The 23,364-nt window shown below is 45.6% G+C and overlaps 1 long non-coding RNA gene across 1 annotated transcript in view; it reads left to right on the top strand.

The window, feature by feature from the left end:
* The window catches only part of LOC132832702 (uncharacterized), a 211,185-nt gene that overhangs the window by 59,382 nt on the left and 128,439 nt on the right, over window positions 1–23,364 (top strand). Inside the window, exon 2 of the long non-coding RNA XR_009646969.1 lies at window positions 14,944–15,145. This is a non-coding gene — a long non-coding RNA (uncharacterized LOC132832702). The remainder of the gene's footprint in view (window positions 1–14,943; window positions 15,146–23,364) is intronic.

The following is a 23,364-nucleotide window of genomic DNA, read 5'->3' as shown; positions in this document are numbered from 1 at the left end:
AGCAGTTGTACAGAGAGAAACAGAGTGGGTGCTTTGATTCTAGCATGACTGTTTTTCAATTAAACCTGAAACATTATGTCTATTTTTCTCTGCAAAGATGGAACTTGCTGAGCTTCATTCAAACCTTCTGCTTTTATTTCAAATTTCCAGCATCCACAGATTTTTGTTTCAATATACCACTGCATTAATTGCTGTTCCCATCCCTTTGACATTTGATGTCTCTATCCTACTACATGATGTCCCAGGAACCTTTCTGCCCTCAGTGGATATTCTGGAATTCATCGGCATCCCTGACACAAGTGCCATCTTTAAAAGGCTGCTGTGCGCCCAGACAAGCACAAGTAATCTGGAGCTGCCTTGATGAAACCTGACCTTTGCCCTGGACATAGTAGACAGGAAGAAATTAGCACTCCACTTTGGAGACAGGGTCCTGGATCTCCTGCTGGGTGAAGTGTTGCAGAGGTGGAAATTACTCTTTGCTTCAGACCAGGAATGCAGGCCACAATACCAGGCAATATCAGTTAGAGGAATGCCCAGCAACATAGGAAGAAAGATAATGACCTTATCCAATCCGCCAATATGCCAAGTGATAAGCCTTTGGAATTTCACCACCCCTTCTCTGATATCTCACACTCTCTGTATCTCTGTTGCTGCACCCACATCCTGCCAAGGCACGTTCTCTTTCATTCTCACTGCAGGCAACATCTTACCCAATCTATTTCACTCACCATAACATGTGACACCAGAAACATTGCATGCCCTCTGTGTTGCCTACTTACTCATTCTGGCCATCTCCCCATATGCACTACAGTAATAACTGGGCTACCCACATCTATTTCCTGTAAAACCCATCTCTCTCTCTGTCTCTCTGTCTCTCTCTCTCTCTCTCTCTCCCCCCCCACTCTCCTTTCTCTCTCATTCCAGGAGGAAAACAGCCCCCAGGAGGGCAGAAAAAGATGATTGGTGTGGCACATATCATTCAGCTCCTCACCTCTTATGAGAAAAAGCCTGAACAGTCTTTCCAAGTGAAGCAGCATTTCGCCTCTACATCCTCCAATCTAATGTATTCATTGCACCCAGTGTGGCCTACTCTACATTGGAGAAATCAAACACAAGCCAGATGATCACTCTGCAGAACACCTCTAGTGTGTGTGCAAGCATGACTCCAACCTTCCTGTAGCCAGTCATTGGAACACAGCATCCTGCTCGCATGCTCACTTATCTGTCTTTGGCATGCAGCAATGTTCCAGTGAAACACAGTGCAAACTGGAGGAACAACATCTCATAGTGTCATATACTTAGAGAGATATACAACGTGGAAACAGATCCTTCGATCCAACTCGTCCATGCCAACCAGATATCCTATACAAGTCATTTACCAGTATTTGGCCCACATCCCTCTAACCCCTTCCTATACATATACCCATCCAGATGCCTTTTAAATGTTGTAGTCATACCATCCTCCACCACTTCCTCTGGCAGCACATTTCTTCAATGCACCACCCTCTGTGTGAAAAAGCTGCCCCTCAGGTCTCTTTTATATCTTTCCCCTCTCACCTTAAACTTTTGCCATCAAGTTTTGAACTCCACCATCCCAGGGAAAAGACCTTGCATATTGACTCTATCCATGCCCTTATTATTTTATAAACCTCTAGAAGGTCATCCCTCAACCTCTATCACACCAGGAAAAATAGTCCCATCTATTCAGCCTCTCCTTATAGTTCACACCCTCCAACTCTGGCAACATCCATGCAAATCTTTTCTGAACTCTTTCAAGTTTCACAACATCTTTCCTGTAGCAGAGAGACCAGAATTGCATGCAATACTCCAAAGGTTGCCGAACCAATGTCCTGTATAGCCGCAATATGACCTCCCAACTCCTATACTCAATGCACTGACCAATGAAGGCAAACATATCAAACAACTTCTTCACTATCCTATTATGGCTGTTAAGAAGACATACGGTGTGTTGGCTTTGAATAGTAGAGCGATCGAGTTTCGGAACCATCCGGTCATGGTGCAGCTGTACAAAGCTCTGGTGTGGCCGCACTTGGAGTATTGTGTACAGTTCTGGTCACCACATTATAGGAAGGATGTGGAAGCTTTGGAAAGGGTTCAGAGGAGATTTATTAGGATGTTACCTGGTATGGAGGGAAGGTCTTAGGAGGAAAGATTGAGGGATTTGAGGCTGTTTTCATTGGAGAGAAGAAGACTGAGAGGTGACTTAATTGAGACATATAAGATAATCAGAGGGTAAGATCAGGTGGACAGTGAGAGCCTTTTTCCGAGGATGGTGATGGATAGCACGAGGGGGCATAGCTTCAAATTGAGGAGTGATAGATACAGGACCGATGTCAGAGGTAGTTTCTTTACTCAGAGAATAGTACGGGCGAGGAATGCACTGCCTGCAACAGTTGTTGATTCGCCAACTTTACAGGCATTTAAATGGTCATTGGATAGACATATGGACAAGAATGGAATAGTGTAGGTTAGATGGGCTTCAGATTGATTTCACAGGGCAGTGCAACATTGAGGGCCGAAGGGCCTGTACTGTGCTGTAAAGTTCTATGTTCTATGACTCCACTTTCAAGGAACTGTGAAAGTGCATTCCAAAGTCTCTCAGGACCTTACCATTAAATGTATTTGTCCTGCCCTGATTTGCCTTTCCAAAATGCAGCACCTCTCATTTATCCAAATTAAACGCCACCTGCCATTCCTCAGCCCATTGGCCTACCTGATCAAAATCCTGTTGTACTGTGAGTTAAGATTCTTCACTGGCCACTGCACCTCTAATTTTAGTGTCATCTGCAAATTTACTAACCATACCTCTTATATTCACACCCAAATCATTTGTATAAATGACAGAAAGCAGTGGACCCATTACCGATTCCTGTGGCACACTATTGGTCTCGGGCCTCCAGTCTAAAAAGCAACTCTCCATCACTGTCTTCTACCTTCAAGCCAATTCTGTATCCTTTCTGATTACTTTCAGTGTGGAAACAGGCTCTTCGGTCCAACAAATCCACACCAACTCTCCGAAGAGCAACCCACCCAGATCCATTCCCCTACATTTACCCCTTCACCTAACACTACGGGCAAGTTAGCATGGCCAATTCACCTAACCTGCACATTTTTGTGTTGTGGGAGGAAACTGGAGCACCCAGAGGAAACCCACGCAGAGAATGTGCAAACTCCACACAGACAGTTGCCTGAGGCGGGAATTGAACCCAGGTCTCTGGCGCTGTGAGACAGCAGTGCTAACCACTGTGCTACCGTGCCGCCCCATATTCCATGTGGCCTAACCTTGCTAGACAGTCTACCATGAGGAACCTTGTCGAGCACATTACTGATGTCCATATAGATCATATCCACCCCTCTGCCCTCATCAAATCTCTTCATTACCTCTTCAAAAAACTCAATTAGGTTAGTGAAGCACAATTTTTTCATCTTCAGACTAGCCACATAACACCTTCTGCACTTAATATTGAATTCAACACCTTCATATTGTGAATTGACTCCTAGTTTTTCCCTTTCTTTTAGCTTTACTTATTACATTTTCTGTCACCGTATTCTCCCCCACCACTTCTGTTCTTTCTAGTCTGGCAGTTGGACACACCATTGTTCTGCCATTCTCACATTCTGATCACTTAATCTGAACAATCAACATCTTTTCTCACCACACACTCCCCTACCCCAACTATAGCATAAATTCTGCCCCTTCTACACTTCACTTCAGCTCTGAAGAAGCGTCAGCTAGACTTGAAATGTCAGCTTGCTCTCTCTCTCTCCATAGAAGCTGCCAGACGTGCTGTGATCTCCAGCATTTTTTGTGTCCAGTACAGATTCCATCACCTGCAGTAATTTGTTCCTACAATGTGGTGAAGATTAGTGGGAAACCAAAGGATTGGGAAGCCTTTAAAAACCAGCAGAGGACAACTAAAAGGGCATTTGCAGGGGTGGGCACGGCAGGAGGGATGGTAAAGATGAAATATGGAAAAGAAAACTGAAAGAACTTTTTTTTAGATATTGAAACAATAAGAGAGAAGGAAGAGTGAACATTAGACTGCTTGAAAATGAGGCTGGAAAGTGGTAATGTGGAACAAAGAAATGAGGTAGGGGAGATTCATTGCATTAGTCTTTAAAGTGGAAGACACCACTAGCAATATCATGAGGGTCAGGGGCAGAGGTGAGTGTAGGGACCATCACTAAGGAGAAAGTGCTGGAGGTGCTGAAAGGTCTGTCGGTGAATAAATCACCCAAATCAAATGGACTACACGCCAGAGTTCTGAAAGGGATAGCTGAGAACATTGTAAAGGCATTGGTGGTGGTCTTTCAGGAAGAATAAGGAGAGGCAGTAGGCTAGTGGTATCGCTAGACTATTAATCCTGAAAGTCAACTAATGCTGAGCCACAGCACATGGTGAAATTTGAATTCAATAAAGAAAATGTGGAAGTAAGAATCTACTGACGAGCATGAAACCATGTCATTCATCAGAAAAATCCATCTGGCTCACCAATGTCCTTCAGGGAAATAAACCTGCCATCCTTACCTGACTGGACTACATGTTACTCCAAGCCTAACAGCAATGTGGTTGGCTCTCAACCATCTGCTGAAATGGTCTAGCAAATCATTTAGTAGTATCAGTCACAACAAAGTCTCAAAGAAGTGAAACCAGACAGATCATGTCATTGATATTGGCATTGGAAAAGACAATGGCAGAAACAACTGTCGACCTTGCAAAATGTTCCTCACTCGCATCTGGGGGCTACTACCAAATTAAGAGAGTTGTCTCACAGACTAGACAAGTAACAGCTTGACACAGTCATATTTATGGAATTACATCTTATAGACAATGTCCCGGACACCACTGTCTCTGGAAAAGTTATGTCCCATTGGCGGGATAAACTGAGCAGAGGTGGTGGCACAACAGTATACAGTCAGAAGGCAGTTGCCCTGGGTTCAGGTTAAAAATGGGCAAAGAAACCTCCTGAATTAGCAATTCCCTCCCTAAAGGTATTTTATGTCAACTCACAGCAGGTTCAAGAAAGCAGCTCAACACTACCTTCTCAAGGACGATTAGAGGTAGGCAATAAATGCTTGCCCATCAGTGATCGCCACATCTCACACATAAATTAAAAAATGTAACTGATGTGAGGGAGGATCCCAGAGGACTGGAAATAGGCTAATGCAACACCATTATTTAACAAGGGAGGGAGGCAGAGGGTGCTGAAAATGTGTTGCTGGAAAAGCACAGTAGGTTAGGCAGCATCCAAGGAGCAGGAGAGTCGACGTTTCGGGCATGAGCCCTTCTTCAAGGGAGGGAGACAGAGGATGGCTATTATAGGCACTTTAATCTGACCTTGGTCAATGGTAACATTTTAGAATACGGGTGGCATGGTGGCACAGTGATTAGCACTGCTGCCTCACAGCCCTAGAGACCTGAGTTCAATTCCCGCCTCAGGCAACTGTCTGTGTGGACATTGCACATTCTCCCTGTGTCTGTGTGGATTTCCGCCAGGTGTACCAGTTTCCTCCCACAGTCCAAAGATGTGCAGGTTAGGTGAAATGGCCGTGTTAAATTGCCCATAGTGTTAGGTGAAGGGGCAAATGTAGGGGAATGGGTCTGGGTGGGCTGCTCTTCGGAGGGTCGGTGTGGACTTGTTGGGCCGAAGGGCATGTTTCCACACTGTCAGTAATCTAATCTAAAAACAAATCCATTGTTAAGGATGAGATTGCAGAATACTCAGAAGTGCTTTGTAAAATAGGGCAGAGTCAGCACAGCTTCATCTGTTAAGAGTTCTTTGAGGAGATAACAAGCAAGTTAGACTAAGAAGAGCCAAGGGGACATGATCTAACCAAACCAAACTGAAGAAGTCATGTCACAGGAGCATTGTGACTTGATTGGTTGGTAGGAAATCTGCAAAACTAATTAATAAATAATTAACTAACCATGGATTAACTAACCAACAAAGTAATTAACTGTAGAGATGGCTGGGCAGGTGATGTGCTGCAACTGCATAATGTGGGAGCTGGCTGAACTTCCGTGACCATATCTGCAGCAAGTGTTGGTCACTGGAGGAACTTTGGCACAGAATTGATGAGCTGGACTCTGAACTTTGGACACTGTGGCACATTCAGGAGGGGGAGTTACCTGGACCCTCTGTTTCAGGAGGCAGTCACACTGGTAGATTAAATACCACAAATTCAATCAATGGTCAGGGAGAGCTGGGTGTGACTGCATTTGCGGGATGTAGAGGGTCTCTGCATTCAGGAACAGAGGAGCCTCAGCTCTTGACCTTGTCCAATAAATAAAAGGTACTTTCTCCCTGTGTGGATGAGAACAAAGGCTGTAGAAGGATGAGCCAGCTGACCTTGGCACCTTAACAAAGGAGGCCATTCAAGAGGGGGAGCAAAAAATCAGGTGGTAGTTGTTGGGGATTCTATAATTTTGGGAATGAATAGCATCCTTTGTAAGCAGGATACAAAGTCTCGCATAGTGTGTTGCCTGCCCACTGCCAGGGTGAGGGACATCTCTGACTGGCTTGAAAGGATATTAGAGAGGGAGGGGGAGGATTCAGTTGTTTTAGTCCACATCGGGATAAACAACATAGGCAAGGCTAGGAAAGAGGATCTATTTAGGGATCATCAGAAACCAGGAACTAAATTAAAGAACAGATCCTAAAGGGTTTTAATCTCTGGATTACTGCTCAAGCCACGTACAATGTGAGAATAAGGGAAATAAACACGTGACTAAAAGAGTAGTGAGAGAAAAAGAAAGGTTCCTTTTCACGGGGCACTGGCATCAGTATCGGAATAGGAGGGATCTGTACTGTTGTGACAGACTCTACTAGAACCAAGCTGGGATCAATGTTCTTGTGAGAAGAGTAAATAGAGTAGTCAACAGGACATTAAACTAGAAAGGGGGGGAAGGTAAAACTCCAAGGAGTATAATGGCCAATGGGAAACAAAGCAGCAAGTTAATATGTGGGGTGGCATGTGGCTCAGAGGTTAGCTGTTGCCTCACAGCACCAGAGACCCAGTTTCGATTTCCACTTCGTGTGACTATGGAGTTTCCGCATTCTCCCCATGGCTGCATAAGTTTCCTCCGGGTGCTCCAGTTTCCTCCCACAATGCAAAGATGTGCAGATTACGTGAATTGGCCATGCTAAATTGCCCATACTGTTCCATAGTATTGCCCATATGTAGATTAGGTACATTAGTCAGGAGTAAATGTAGAGTAATAGGGTAGGGGAATGGGTCTGAGTGGGTTACTCTTTCGAGGGTCAATGTGGACTTGTTGGGCCAAATGGCCTGTTTCTACACTGTAGGGATTGTATTCTATTCTATCTGAGGGTGGATTCAACTGCATTGAAAATTTTGAGAAAAATGAAAGGAAAGGAGAACACAGGAGAGGTTAGTAAAGTCTCCTACTTAGTAAAGTAGGACAGAGTGGAAATGTTTAGGGATCAAACTTCAAGCACACTTAACAAATGACAGTCAATACAGGATTGAAGGGGGTTTATCCAAATGCACCCTGTATACGAAATAAGTTAAGTGAGCTTGTGGCGCAGTTTGAAATTGGCAGGTATGACGTGGTGGACATCATGGAGTTGTAGATGCAAGGGAATCAGGGACTGGGGGCTAAATATCCAAGGATTATACATCCTATTGAAACAACAGAAAGTTGGGCAGAGGCCTTATTAATAAGAAATGAAATTAAATTAATAGTGAGGAATAGTGAGGTCAGATGATGTAGAATCTGTGTGGGTAGAGTTGAGAAACCACAAAGATATAGGCCTTTAAGCTGTAGTCAGCTTTTGGAGTACAAGATACACCAGGAGACAGAAAAGATGTGTAAGAAAGGCAAGGCTACAATGATCATGGGAAATTTCAATATGAAGCTGGACTGGGAAAATCAGGATGATACCGGATCGCAAGAAATTTGTGGCACGTCTATGAGATAGCATTTTAGAGCAGTTTGTGGTGGACCCCATGAGTGAACAGGTAATTCTGGATTTAGTGTTTTGCTATGAGGTAGACTTGATAAGGGAGCTTAAGGTGAAGGATCCCTAAGGAGGCAGTGACCATAATATGATCGAATTTACTCTGAAATTTGAAAGGGAGAAGGTAGAATCAGATGTAACGTATTACAGTTGAATACAGGCAACTATAAGTGCAATGAGGGTGGAGCTGACAGAACTGACTGGGAGAGGACCCGAGCATGAAAGACAGTGGAACAGCAGATGAAGAAGTTTCTGGGAATAATTCAAGAGACAGAGCAAAAATTCATCCCTACGAAAAAGAAGCATACTAAAGGGAGGATGAGGCAACCACAGCTGACAAAGTAAGTCAGGGACAGTATAAAGGCAAAAGGCAAAGCATTTAATGTGGCAAAGAGCATAGAATATAGAACAGTACAGCACAGAACAGGCCCTTCAGTCCACAATGTGTGCCAACCACTGATCCTCATGTATGCACCCTCAAATGTCTGTAACAATATGCATGTCTCGTAGTCTCTTAAATGTCCCCAATGACCTTGCTTCCACAACTGCTGCTGGCAACGCATTCCATGCTCTCACAACTCTCTGTGTAAAGAACCCGCCTCTGACATCCTCTCTATACTTTCTTCCAACCAGCTTAAAACAATGACCCCTCATGTTAGCCATTCCTGCCCTAGGAAATAGTCTCTGGCTATCGACTATATCTATGCCTCTCATTATCTTGTATATCTCAATTAGATCCCCTCTCCTCCTCCTTTTCTCCAATGAAAAAAGTCCGAGCTCAGTCAACCTCCCTTCATAAGATATGCCCTCCAGTCCAGGCAGCATCCTGATAAACCTCCTCTGAACCCTCTCCAAAGCATCCACATCTTTCCTATAATAAGGCGACCAGAACTGGACGCAATATTCCAAATGCGGTCTAACCAAAGTTTTATAGAGCTCAATTCCCCTGTTAATGAAAACCAAAACACCATATGCTTTCTTTACAACCCTGTCCACTTGGGTGGCCATTTTAAGGGATCTATGTACCTGTACACCAAGATCCCTCTGTTCCTCCACACTGCCAAGAATCCTATCCTTAGTCCTGTACTCAGCTTTCAAATTCGACCTTCCAAAATGCATCACCTCGCAATTATCCAGGTTGAACTCCATCTGCCACCTCTCAGCCCATCTCTGTCAATATCCCGCTCAACTTTCTTCTAACGAAAACAGCCTCAAGTCCCTCAGCCTTTCCTCATAAGACCTTCCCTCCGTACCAGGCAACATCCAAGTAAATCTCCTCTGCACCCTTTCCAAAGCTTCCACATCCTTCTTATAATGTGGTGACCAGAACTGTACACAATACTTCAAGTGCGGCCGCACCAGAGTTTTGTACAGCTGCAGTATAACCTCGTGGTTCCGGAACCCGATCCCTCTATTAATAAAAGCTAAAACACTGTAAGCCTTCTTAACAACCCTGTCAACCTGGGTGGCAACTTTCAAGGATCTGTATACATAGACACTGAGATCTCTCTGCTCATCTACATCGCCAAGAATCTTACCATTAGCCCAGTACTTTGCATACCGGTTACTCCGACCAAAGTGAATCACCTTACACTTGTCCGTATTAAACTCCATTTGCCACCTCTCAGCCCAGCTCTGCAGCTTATCTATGTCTCTCTGTAACCTACAACATTCTTTGTCACTATCCACAACTCCACCGACCTTAGTGTCGTCTGCAAATTTACTAACCCACCCTTCCATGCCCTCATCCAGGTCGTTTATAAAAATGACAAACAGCAGTGGACCCAACACCGACCCTTGCGGTACACCACTGGTAACTGAACTCCAGGATGAACATTTCCCATCAACCACCACCCTCTGTCTTCTTTCAGCAAGCCAATTACTGATCCAAACTGCTATATCTTCAACAATCCCATTCCTCCGCATTTTGTACAATAGCCTACTGTGGGGAACCTTACCGAACGCCCTGCTGAAATCCATATACACCACATCAACCGATTTACTCTCATCTACCTGTTTGGTCACTTTCTCAAAGAACTCAATAAGATTTGTGAGGCATGACCTACCCTTCACAAAACTGTGCTGACTATTCCTCATCAAATTATTCTTTTCTAGATGATTATACATTCTATCTCTTATAATCTTTTCCAACACTTTATCAACAACTGAAGTGAGGCTCACCGGTCTATAATTACCAGGGTTGTCTCTACTCCCCTTCTTGAACAGGGGAACCACATTTGCTATCCTCCAGCCTTCTGGCACTATTCCTGTAGACAATGACAATTTAAAGATCAATGCCAAAGGCTTAGCAATCTCCTCCCTGGTTTCCCAGAGAATCCTAGAGAAAATCCCATTTGGCCCAGGGGACTTATGTATTTTTACACTCTGCAGGATTTCTAAGACCTCTTCCTTGTGAACCTCAATCGCACCCAGTCTAGTAGCTTGTATCTTAGTGTTCTCCTCAACAACATTGTCATTTTCTAGAGTGAACACTGTTGCAAAATATTCATTTAGTCCTTTCCCTATCTCCACTGACTCCACACACAACTTCCCACAACTATCCTTGATTGGCCCTAATCTTACTTTTGTCATTCTTTTATTCCTTAAATACCTATAGATAGCCTTAGGGTTTACCCTGATCCTAGCTGCCAACAACTTCTCATGTCTCCTCCTGGCTTTTCTGAGCTCCCTCTTTAGGTCTTTCCAGGCTACCTTGTAACCCTCAAGTGCCCTAACTGAGCCTTCATATCTCATCCTAACATAAGCCTTCTTCTTCCGCTTGACCAGAGATTCCACTTCCTTCTTAAACCACGGCTCCCGTGCTCTACAGCTTCCTCCCTGGCTGACAGGTGCATACTTATCTAGGAAACATAGGAGCTTTTCCTTGAATAAGCCCCACATTTCTAAAACTGCCCATCCCCCACAGTTTCCTTCCCGATCCTATGCTTCCTAAATCTTGCCTAATTGCATCGTAATTGCCTTTCCCCTAGCTGTAACTCTTGCCAGTGGCGTACAACTATCCCTTTCTATCACTAAAGTAAACATAACAGAATTGTGATCGCTATCACCAAAGTGCTCACCTACTTCCAAGTCTAACATTTGTCCAGGCTCATTATCCAGTACCAAATCTAATGTGGCCTAGCTCCTTGTTGGCCTGTCTGCATACTGTATCAGGAAGCTCTCCTGCACACACTGGACAAAAAACTGACCCATCTATAGTACTTGTACTGTAGTATAGTGTTCCCAGTCAATATTTGGACAACTACCCTATTTCTCTCACTCCTATCGAGAATCATCTTTGCTATCTTTTTCTCTACATTTCTGGAATTATTCGGAGGCCTATAGAAAACTCCCAACAGGTTGATCTCTCCTTTCCTCTTTCTAACCTCAGCCCATACTACCTTAGTTGACAAGGTCCCCAAACATCCTTTCTGCAACTGTAATACTGTCCTTGACCAACAATGCCACACCTCCCCATCTTTTACCATCTTCTCTGTTCTTACTGAAACATCTAAATTCTGGAACCTGCAACAACCATTCCTGTCCCTGCTCTATCCATGTCTCCGAAATGGCCACAACATCGAAGTCCCAGGTACCAACCCAAGCTGCAAGTTCACCCACCTTATTCCGGATGTTCCAAACCAACTTCTTGCTTGCTGGTGTCATCTTGTGTCCCTGAAACTTGATTTGGCCCTCCCTACTCTCAACCTTTTCTATACTCGAACTACAATCTCGGTTCCCATTCCCCCCCGCTGGATTAGTTTAAACCCACCCCAATAGCTTTAGCGAATCTCCCCCCCAGGATATTGGTACCCCTCTGGTTCAGATTAAGACATCCTGCTTGTCGAGGTCCAACCTACCCCAGAAAGAGCCCCAATTATCCAAGAATCCAAAACCCTCCCTCCTGCACCATCCCTGTCGCCACATGTTCAACTCCTCTCTCTCCCTATTCCTCGCCTCACTAGCACGTGGCATGGGCAACAAACCAGAGACAACAACTCTATTCGTCCTAGCTCTAAGCTTCCATCCTAGCTCCCTGAATTTCTGCCTTAAATCCCCATCTCTCTTCCTACCTATGTCATTGGTGCCTATGTGGATCGTGACTTGTGGCTGATCCCCCTCCCCTTAAGGAGCCCAAAAACACGATCAGAGACATCACGAACCCTGGCACCTGGGAGACAACACACCAACCGTGAGTCTCTCTTGTCCCCACAGAACCTCCTATTTGTCCCCCTAACTATGGAGACCCAATGACTACTGCTCTATTCCTCTTCCCCCTTCCCTTCTGAGCAGCAGGGACAGACTCTGTGCCAGAGCCCTGTGCCCCACTGCTTTCTCCAGTAAGTCCCCCCCACCTCCAAAAGTATCTGAAACTGTATACTTATTGTTGAGGGGAATGGCCACAGGGGTTCCTTGCACTGCCTGCTGGTTCCCTTTCCGTCCCCTGACTGTAACCCATCTGCCTTTTTCTTGTACCTGAGGAGTGACTACCTTCCTGTAACTCCTCTCAATAACTCCCTCTGCATCCCGAATGATCCAAAGTTCATCCAGCTATAGCTCCAGTTCACTAACGTGGTTTTCGAGGAGCTGGAGTTGGATGCACTTCGTGCAGATGTAGTCAGCAGGGACACTAGTGGTGACCCTTACCTCTCACATTCTGCAGGAGGAACATTCAACTGCCCTAACCTCCATTCCCACTATTCTAAATTCCCAAAGAGACTGCTGAAAAATAAGGAATAAAAAATAAACTTGTTACCTTACCAATCTGGTGCACAGAACCTTTTTTTTGGTTAGAGGAGGAGGATGGGTGGGAGACACTACCCAAGTAGTGTTTCGGGTAACGCAACCACACAAATATATCACTTCCCAGAAGTCCTTCGCTCCTCCCTCGCACCTCTCGGCAAATGGAGGCCCAGATGCCTGAAGTAAGGTTTTTTAAACAGTTCGACTCACCTTTCCAGAAGTCCTTCAATCATCCCTCGCACCTCTCAGCAAAAGAGAGGCAAAAGACATTGGACCACTGGAAATATAGTCGTGGGGAACAAAGTAATGGCTGAGGAACTGAAGAAGTACTTTGCATCAGCATTCATGCTGGAAGACATTAATACTATCCCAAAACTTCCATTGAGTTGGGGGGTGGGGTGGCTGTTGCGCGGTGGCAGAGATAAATGTAGTGGCCATCACCATGGAGAAGATGCTGGAAAAATTGAAAGGTCTGAAGGTGATTATATCATCTGGAGCAGATGGACTACACCCCAGAGTTCTAAAGGAGTTAACTGAAGTTATAGTGAAGACGTTAGTAATGATCTTTCAGGAATCACTGGCGTCAGGGTGGGTCCCAGAGGACTGGAAAATCGTATATGTACCCTCCCTGTTTAAGAAGTGAGAAAGACAATTGATGGGAAATCACAGGTTGATTAACCTGATTATGGTCATTGCTAAGATTTTGGAGTCCATTGTGAAGAATGAGATTTCTGAACATTTGGAAGTGCATGGTTAAAGAGAGCAAAGACAGCATGGTTTCACCAAGGGGAGGTCATGTCTGACAAATTTGCTATAATTCTTCAGGGAGGTAACAAGCAGGTTAGATCAAGGACTCCAACGCATTTTATCTACTTGGACTTCCAGAAGGCCTTTGGCATCATGCCTCAAAGGAATCTGCTGAGTAAGACAAGGGCCCACGGTGTCACAGGCAAGGTACTAGCATGGATAGCAGATTGGCTTTCTGGCAGAAAATAGAATGGGGATAAAATGATTCTTCTCAGAATGGCAGCCGGTTAAAAAGTGGTGTTCCACAAAGGTGAATGTTGGGACTACAACCTTTCACTTTGTACATTAATAATCTTGATGAAGGAACTGAGGGCATTCTGGCTAAGTTTGCAGAGGATACAAAGATAGGTAGTGAGACAGGCAGTATTGAGGAGGTGGAGAGGCTGCAGAAGGATTTTGACAGGTTAGGAGAGTGGGCAAGAATCCTAGAATCCCTACAGTGTGGAAACAGGCCATTTGGCCCAACAAGTCCATCCTCCGAAGAGGAAGTTGTGAAACCTATCAGCTATGTTTGAGTGATGATGGGCTGAATAGCCTAATTCCAGCTCCTATATCTTAAGGCTTTATCTGTTTGGATTTCCAGAATGCCTCTGACAAGGTCTTACACAGGAATCTGTTAAATAAGAGAAGAGCCCATGGTATTAAAGGCATGAATAGAAGATTGGCTGACTGACAGAAGGCAGACAATACGGATAAAGCATCCTTTTTCAGGATTGCAATTGCGATTGGTGACTAGTGGAGTTCCATAATACGTTCACAACCTGTACGAAGGAATTGAGGGCACAGATAATAAAAAGACAGTAGTGGAGGGACAGTAGTGCTGAGGAAGTGGGGTTGCTACAAAAGGACAGGTTAGGAGAGTAGGCAAAGAAGTGGCAGATGGAATACAACGTGGAAAATGTGAGGTTTTGCACTTTGGTAAGAACAAATATTTTCTAAGCGGGAAAAGGCTACGGTTAAAATGAAGCACAAATGATTTGGATTTCCAAATTTAGGATTCTCTTAAAGTTAACATGCAGGTTCAGCTGCCAGTTTGGAAGAAAAATGCATTCACTTCGACTGTACAAAAGCAGGGATATGATGTTGAGGCTGTTTAAGATTCTGGGCAGACAGCATTGAAATATTAAGAGTCATTTTGAACCCAATATCTAAGCAAGGATGTGCTGACATAGGCAGGTGGGGGGTTGGGGGGGGGAATGCCTGTCCAGAGGAGATCCACAAGAATGATCCTAAGAATTATACACTTGTCCTAACAGGAGTGGCTGAGGACTCTGGATCTGTACTTAATGGAGTTTAGAAGGATGAATGAAGAGGGTTATAATTGAACTGCCCGGAAGGTAGATTTCCCTCTTAAAGACTTACCTTGTAAATCAATGGCGTCCATTTGCAGCAGTGGAGACCAGGGGACAGTCTTACCTCATGAATAGGCAGAGCGAAGCTCAGCAGGAGTGGACGAGGACACGAGGATTGCTGGGAACATGAACTGATGTACTCGCAGTGTGGATAAAACTGAAAGACTACACGTGTAGTGTCTCCCACCCATCCCCCTCTTCCTCTAACCAAAGGAAAAACGTGTATGCAGGGTTGGTCAGGTAAGGCTTTTCTTTCATTCATTAATCTATGCTGGAAATTTAGAATGGGGGGATAGAAGTTGGTGCAGTTGTATGCTCTTCTTGCAGGATGTGGGAAGTAAGGGTTGGCACTGGTGTCCCTGCTGTCTTTGCCCATGAGAAGTGCACCTCACAGACCGCGTCAGAGAACTGGAGCTGGAGCTGGAGCTGGTTGAACTTCGGATCATTCGGGAGGCTGCAGGGTGTGGAATTATAGGCAGATAATCACACCTAAATTACAGGAAGTATGTCTATTTTAATTCAAGAAGTATCAGGAATTTAGAGGTGAACTTAGAACATGGATCAGTACTTGGAACTATGATGTTGTGGCCATTACGGAGACTCAGATGTCACAGGAGCAGGAATGGGTTGTTGGATGTTCCAAAGTTTAGATGTTTCAAAAGGAATGGGAGGAAAGGTAAAAGAGGCAATGCTAATAGGAATAGTATCACAGCTGCAGAAAGAGAGGTCGTCGAGGAGGGTTTGTCTACAGAATCAATATGGGTGGATGTCAGAAACAGGAAAGGAGCAGTCAATTTCTTGGGAGTTTTCTACAGACCGCGCAATAGCAACAGAGACACAGAGGAGCAGATTGAGAGGCAGATTTTGGAAAGATGTAGAAGTAATAGGGTTGTTGTTAACTTCCCTTGTATTGATTGGAACCTTCTTAGTTCAAATGGTTTGGATGGAGCAGTTTTTGTTAGGTATGTCCAAGAAGGGTTCCTGGCTCAATATATAGATAGGCCAACCAGAAGGGAGGCATATTGGATTTGGTGCCTGGCAATGAACCATACCAGGTCTCAGATCTCTTGGTGGGAGAACATTTCAGTGATAGGGATCGCAATTGCCTGACTTTTACTATATTCATGGCGAGGTACTGGAGCAGATAGTATGGGAAAGTATTTAATTGGGGTTGGGGTGGGGGGGAATTGGGAAACTGGGGCACCTTAATTGGGAACAGATGTTCTCAGGGAAAAGCACGACAGAAATGTGAAGCTGTTTAGGAAGCACTTGCTGATAGTGGTGGATAGGCTGCTCCCACTGAGGCCAAGGAAGGGATGGTAGGTTGAAAGAATCTGAGGTGACAAGGAATGTGGAACATCTAGTCAAGAAGAACGAAGATTACTTAAGGTAGAGGAGGCAAGGATCAGACTGGGCACTAGAGGGTTACAAGTAGCCAGGAAGGAACTGAAGAATGGACTTAGGAGTATGAGAACGGGGCCTGAGAAAGCTCCAGCAGGTAGAATTGCAGTGGCTCAGTGGTTAGCACTGCTACCTCATAGCGCCAGGGACCCAGGTTAGACTCCAGCCTTGGGCAACTGTCTGTATGCAGTTTGCACATTCTCCCCGTGTCTGTGTGTGTTTCCTCCCACAATCCAAATATGTGCAGGTTAGGTAGGCCAAACTAAAGCGCCCATCGTCTTCAGGGATGTGGAGGTTTGGTGTGTTAGTCAGAGGTAAAGTGCAGAGTAATGGATCTGGGTGGACTTGTTGGGCCGAAGGGCCTATTTCCGCTCTATCCAGATTCTATGAGTCTATGAAGGATGGAGAGGGAGAAAGTGGGGACTGCAGATGCTGGAGATCAGAGCTGGAAATATGTTGCTGGAAAAGTGCAACAGGTCAGGCAGCATCCAAGGAGCAGGACAATCGACGTTTCAGGAATCCTGAAGAACAGTTCATGCCCGAAACATTGATTCTCCTGCTCCTTCGATGCTGCCTGACTTGGTGCGCTTTTCCAGCAACACTTTTTCAGCTATGAAGGATGGAGGAAATCCCTGAGGCATTCTACACTTCTGTGAGGAACAAGAGGACGGCCAGAGTGAGGGCAGGGCCAATCAGTGATATATGAAGGGAACCTTGCGCCGAGTCCAGGGACGTCCTTAAAGAATACTTTGCTTCAATATTCACTACTGAGAGGGACCTTGACATTTCTAAGGACAGCTTGAAACAGACTGATATGCTTGAACAGATACATGTTAAAAAGGAGGATATGCTGTAAATTTTGAAAAACATAATGATAGATAAATCACCTGGGCCAGACAGGATGTTCCTACAGATTTCTGCGCCTGTGGCGATGATCTTTGCATCCTGTCTACTGGAGTAATTCCCGATGATTGGATGGTGCCAAATGTTATTCCCTTGTTCAAGAAAGGGAATAGGGATAATCCTGGGAATTATAAACCAGTCAGTTTCACCTCTGTGGTGGGTAAAATACTGGAGAGGATTCTGAGAGACAGGATTTATGATTACTTGGAAAACCATAGTTTGATTAGAGATAGTCAACACGGCTTTGTGAGGAACACAAACCTTATTGAATTCTTTGAGGACGTGACAAAACACATTCATAAAGGTAGAATAGTGGATGTGGAGTACATGGATTTCAGCAAGGCATTTGTTAAGGTTCCCCATGATAGGCTCATTCAGAAAGTAAGGGGGCATGGGATACAGGGAAATTTGGCTGTCTGGATACAGATATAGCTTGCCCATAGAGGACAGATGGTGGGGTGGCAGATGGAAAGGACTCAGCCTGGAGCTTTAGACTAGTGGTGTTCCACAGAGCTGGTTCTTGGATCTCTGCTCTTGACTTGGATGAGGACGTGGAAGGGTGGGTTAGTAAGTTTGCCAATAACACAAAGGTTGGTGGAGTGGTAGATAGGTTGGAGGGCTTTTGTAGGTTACAACAGGATGCAGAACTGGGCTGATAAGTGGCAGATGAAGTTCAAACTCTCCAGAACACAGATAGGAGTAGGGAAGGAAATATACCCCTGGTGGTGGTGTCTGTTTGTAGGTAGCGGAAATGGTTGAGGATGATATGATATATCCAGAGGTTGGTGGCGTGGAAGGTGAGGACCAGGAAGGGTTCTGTCCTTGTTGCAATTGGAGGGTTGGGGTTCAAGGGCAGAGGTGCGAGAAGAGGAGAAGATGCACTAGAGTTCATAGTTGATCACGTGGGAGAGGAAATTCCGGTGTTGGAAGGCCATTTGGGATGTTCTATGGTGGAACTGGTCCTCCTGGGTCCACCAACGATATATTTCTCTCCCCACCCCTATCTGCATTCCAGAGAGACCGTTCCCTCCGCGACTGCCTTGTTAGGTTCCTGACCCGCGACCAACCCACCCTCTACTCCCGGCATCTTCCCCTGTCACCGCAAGAAGTGCAAAACCTGTGCCCACACCTCCCCCTCACCTCCATCCAAGGCCTCAAAGGATCCTTCTATATTTGCCAGAGATTGACCTGTACTTCCACACATATCATCTACTATATCCATTGCTCTCAATATGGTCTCCTCCACATTGGGAAGACAGCACGCCAACTTGCGTAACATTTCAGAGAACATCTCTGGGACACATGCACTAAACAGCCCACTGTCCTGTGGCTGAATACTTTAACTCCCCCTCCCACTCCACCAAGGACATGTAAGACCTGGGCCTGCTCTACTACCAAAATCTAGCCACCTGACACCTGGAGGAAGAACGCCTCTTCTTTTGCCCTGGGACCCTCCAACCACACAGGATCAATATGGATTTCACCAGTTTCCCCTTCCCCCACCTTCTCCCAGATCCAATCTTCCAACTCGGCAACGCCCTCTTGAACTGTCCTACCTGTCCATCTTCCTTCGCACTTATCCACTCCACCTTCCTGTCCGACCTATCACTTTCATCCGCACCTTTATCTACTTATTGTCTTCCTAGCTACTTTTCCTCCAGCCTTATTTCTCTCAGCTTGCTTGGGCCACCCCTTCCTGATGAAGAGCTTATGCTGGAAATGTTGATTCTCCTGCTCCTCGGCTGTGGTTTTCCAGCACCATGCTCGTCAACTCTGATCTCCAGCACCTGCAGTCATCACTTTCTCCTAATGCTTCTCCAGAAAGCCCTGGTTAGACCACACTTGGAATATTGTGTTCAATTCTGGTCACATCAGACATAAGATAGCTTTGGCAAGTGGAACTAAGGAGAATCCAAAGAGATTTTACAAATACATAAAGGACAAAAGGGTAACTAGGAAGAGAGCAGGGCCCCTCAAAGATCATCAAGGCGGTCTTTGTGTGGATTGCAGAAAATGAGGGAGATACTAAATGAGTATTTTGCATCAGTATTTACTGTGGAAAAGAATATAGAAGATATTATCTGTAGGGATACAGATGGTGACATCTTGCAAGAAATCCATATTACAAAGGAGGAAGGACTAGATGTCTTGAAACAGGTAAAGGTGGATAAATCCCTAGGACCTAGAACTCTGTGGGAAGCTAGAGAAGTGATTGCTGTGCCTCTTGCTGAGATATTTGTATCATCGATAGTCACAGGTGAGGTGCCAGAAGACTGGAGATTGCCACTGTTTAAGAAGGGCATGCAATTCTGGTCTCCTTCCTATTGGAAAGATGTTGTGAAACTTTAAAGTGTTCAGAAACAATTTACATGGATGTTGCCAGGATTGGAGAATTTGAGCTATAGGGAGAGGCTGAACAGGCTGGGTCTGTTTTCCTTGGAATGTTGGAGGCTGAGGGGTGACCTTATAGAGGTTTACAAAATTATGAGGGGCATGGATAGGGTAAATAGGCAAAGTCTTTTTCCTGGGGTTGGAGAGTCCTGAACTAGAGGGCATAGGTTTAGGGTGAGAGGGGAAAGATATAAAACAGAACTACGGGGCAACATTTTCACGCAGAGAATGGATAGCCAGAGACTTTTTCCCAGGGTGGAAATGGCCATCATGGGGGGGGGGGGGGGGTTATAATTTTAAGGTGATTGGAAGAAGGTTTAGGGGAGATTTCAGAGGTAGGTTCTTTGCACAGAGTCGTGGGTGCATGGAGTGCACTGCCAGCAATGGTAACAGTCAGATACATTAAGGACATGTTAGTAACTCTTAGATAGGCACATGGATGATGGTAATATCAAGGGAAAGTAGGTTAGTCTGATGTTAGAGTAGGATAAAAGGTCAGCATAACATCGAGGGCTGAAGGGCCTGTACTGTTCTACATTCTCTGAAACCTACCGAGTCCTGAGAGGCCTCGACAGAGTGCAAGTGGAGAAGACGTTTCCACAGGTAGGAGAGGCTAGGACCTGAGGTCACAGCCTCAGGGTGAAAGGGTGACCCTTTAGAACTAGGATGAGGAGGAATTTCTTTCAGCCAAGTACGGTAAATCTTGCATTTCTTTACTGCAGAAGACTGTAGAGGTCAAGTCATTGAGTACCTTTAAGGTGGTGATATATAGTTTCTTGGTTAGCAAGGGTATCAAGAGTCATGAGAAAAATACAGGAAAATGGCGTTGAGAAACATATCAGCCAGGTTCTAAGGTAGCGCAGACTCAACAGCTGCTGTACCTCATGTTCTTATTCTCTACATGTGGTTGTTTCTGACCCAAGCTGTACAAAACTCTGGTGCGGCCGCACTTGGAGTATTACATGTAGTTCTGGTTACCACATTATAGGAAGGATGTGGTAGCTTTAGAAAAGGTTCAGAAGAGATTTACTAGGATGTTGCCTGGTATGGAGGGAAGGTCTTACGAGGAAAGGCCGAGGGACTTGAGGCTGTTTTCGTTGGAGAGAAGAAGGTTGAGAGGTGACTTAATTGGGATATATAAGATAATCAGAGGGTTAGATAGGGTGGACAGGGAGAGCCTTTTTCCTCGGATGATGATAGCTAGCACGAGGGGATAGCTTTAAATTAAGGAGTGATAGATATAGGACAGAAGTCGGAGGTAGTTTCTTTACTCAGAGAGTAGCAGGGGCGTAGAACACACTGCCTGCAACAGTTGTCAACTCGCCAATTTTAAGAGCACTAAAATGGTCATTGGATAGACATATGGATGAAAATGGAATAGTGTAGATTAGATGGACTTCAGATTGATTTCACAGGTCGGTGCAACATCGAGGGCCGAAGGGCCTGTACTGTGCTGCAATGTTCTATCATCTTTTCCATCTCTCTTGCTTTTCCAAAAGGTCGAATATCGCTGACCGCTCATTTCCCTGTTTTGATCTCCTTGTAACAATGTTTCCATAATGGCTGAGATCATATTCATTTACCTTAATTGGTGCTGTCAATTTATCTATTTTATTCCAAATACTTAATGCATTGTGATTCAAAGCCTTTAAATTTGTTCAGTTGTCAAATTGACCGACACTTTTGAACTTTCATGATGTAAAATGACATTCACACATTTAGTCCCTTTTTATTTTCTGGTAACAATCAGCCCTACCACTAACTTGCAAAGCACCATCTTGCATTTTGGTACAACAAACAGGGCAGGACTTATCCAAACAATGGGACGACCTTGGGGAGTGTTGTAGGACAGAGGGACCGAGGGACCTTGGGGTGCAGATACATAATTCTTTAAGATTTGCATCAAATATAGGCAGGGTGGTTAAAAAGGCATTGTTTGCTTTCATTGCTCAGTGCTTTGAGTATAGGAGTTGGAAGTCATGTTGAAGTTGTACAGGACATTGATGAGCTTAAAAATGTGTTGCTGGAAAAGCGCAGCAGGTCAAGCAGCATCAAAGGAGAAGGAGAATCAATGTTTCGGGCATAAGCCCTTCTTCAGGAATGAGGAGGGTTTGCTAATCAGGCTAAGATAAAAGGTAGGGAGGAGGGACTTGGGGGAGGGGCGTTGGGAATGCAATAGGTGGAAGAAGGTTAAGGTGAGGGTGATAGGCCGGAGAGGGGGTGGGAGCGGAGATCGGGAAGATTGCAGGTCAAGAAGGCGATGCTGAGTTTGAGGGTTGGGACTGAGAAATGGTGGGGGAAGGGGAAATGAAGAATCCCTTGTGGTTGGAGGGTTCCTAGGCGGAAGATGAGTCACTGTTCCTCCAGGTGTCGTGTTGCCATGGTCTGGCGATGGAGGAGGCCAAGGACCTGCATGTCCATGGCAGAGTGGGAGGGGGAGTTAAAGTGATCAGCCACGGGGCAATTGGGTTGGTTGGTCCAAGTGTCCTGAGGACACCCCATGCTGGCCTCTTATCCGCCCTCGATTTCTTCATAGCCAACTGCCGCCGTGACATTGACAGCCTCAACCTGTCCACCCCTCTCACCCACTCCAACCTTTCACCGTCGGAAAGTGCAGCCTTCCACTCCCTCTGCTCCAACCCCAACCTCACCATCAAACTGGCAGACAAGGGAGGCGTGGTGGTAGTTTGGCGCACCGATCTTTATATTGCTGAGGCTAAACGCCAGCTCAGGGGCACCTCCTCCGACTGTCCCCTTGACCATGACCCCACCTCCCACCACCAAACCATCATTTCCCAGACCATCCATAACCTCATCACCTCAGGGGATCTCCCATCCACCGCCTCCAACCTCATAGTCCCACAACCCCGCACCGCCCGTTTCTACCTCCTGCCCAAAATCCACAAACCTGACTGCCCTGGCCGACCCATTGTCTCAGCCTGCTCCTGCCCCACCAAACTCAGTTCTGCATACGGTCCTGTCCCCCTTAGTCCAAGAACTCCCCACATACGGTCGGGACCCCACACACTCCCTCCACCTCCTCCATGATTTTCGCTTTCCCGGCCCCCAACGCCTTATCTTCACCATGGACATCCAGTCCCTGTACACCTCCATCCCCCATCACGAAGGCCTCAAAGCCCTCCGCTTTTTCCTTTCCCACCGAACAAACCAGTACCCTTCCCTACTGACACTGTCCTTCGACTGACTGAACTGGTCCTCACTCTTAGTAACTTCTCCTTCCAATCCTCCCACTGCCCCCAAACCAAAGGAGTAACCATGTGCACCCGCATGGACCCTAGCTATGCCTGCCTCTTCGTTGGATATGTGGAACAGTCCATCTTCTGCAGCTACACTGGCACCACCCCCCACCTTTTCCTCCACTACATTGATGACTGTATCAGCGCTACCTCGTGCTCCCACGAGGAGGTTGAACAGTTCATCCAATTTACTAACACCTTCCACCCCGACCTTAAATTTACCTGGACCATCTCAGACTCCTCCCTCCCCTTCTTAGATCTCTCCAACTCTATCTCTGACGACCGACTCAACACGGGCGTATACTATAAACCGACTGACTCCCACAGCTACCTAGATTACACCTCTTCCCACCCTGCCCCCTGTTAAAACGCCATCCCATATTCCCAATTCTTTCGCCTTCCCCGCATTTGCTCCCAGGAGGACCAATTCCAATATCGGACAACCCAGATGGCCTCCTTCTTCAAAGACCTCAATTTCCCCTCAGACGAGGTTGACGATGCTCTCCA

The sequence above is a fragment of the Hemiscyllium ocellatum genome, chromosome 35 (assembly GCF_020745735.1).
Source record: "Hemiscyllium ocellatum isolate sHemOce1 chromosome 35, sHemOce1.pat.X.cur, whole genome shotgun sequence".
NCBI lineage: Eukaryota > Metazoa > Chordata > Chondrichthyes > Orectolobiformes > Hemiscylliidae > Hemiscyllium > Hemiscyllium ocellatum.
This window is presented reverse-complemented; position numbering and strand designations above follow the sequence as displayed.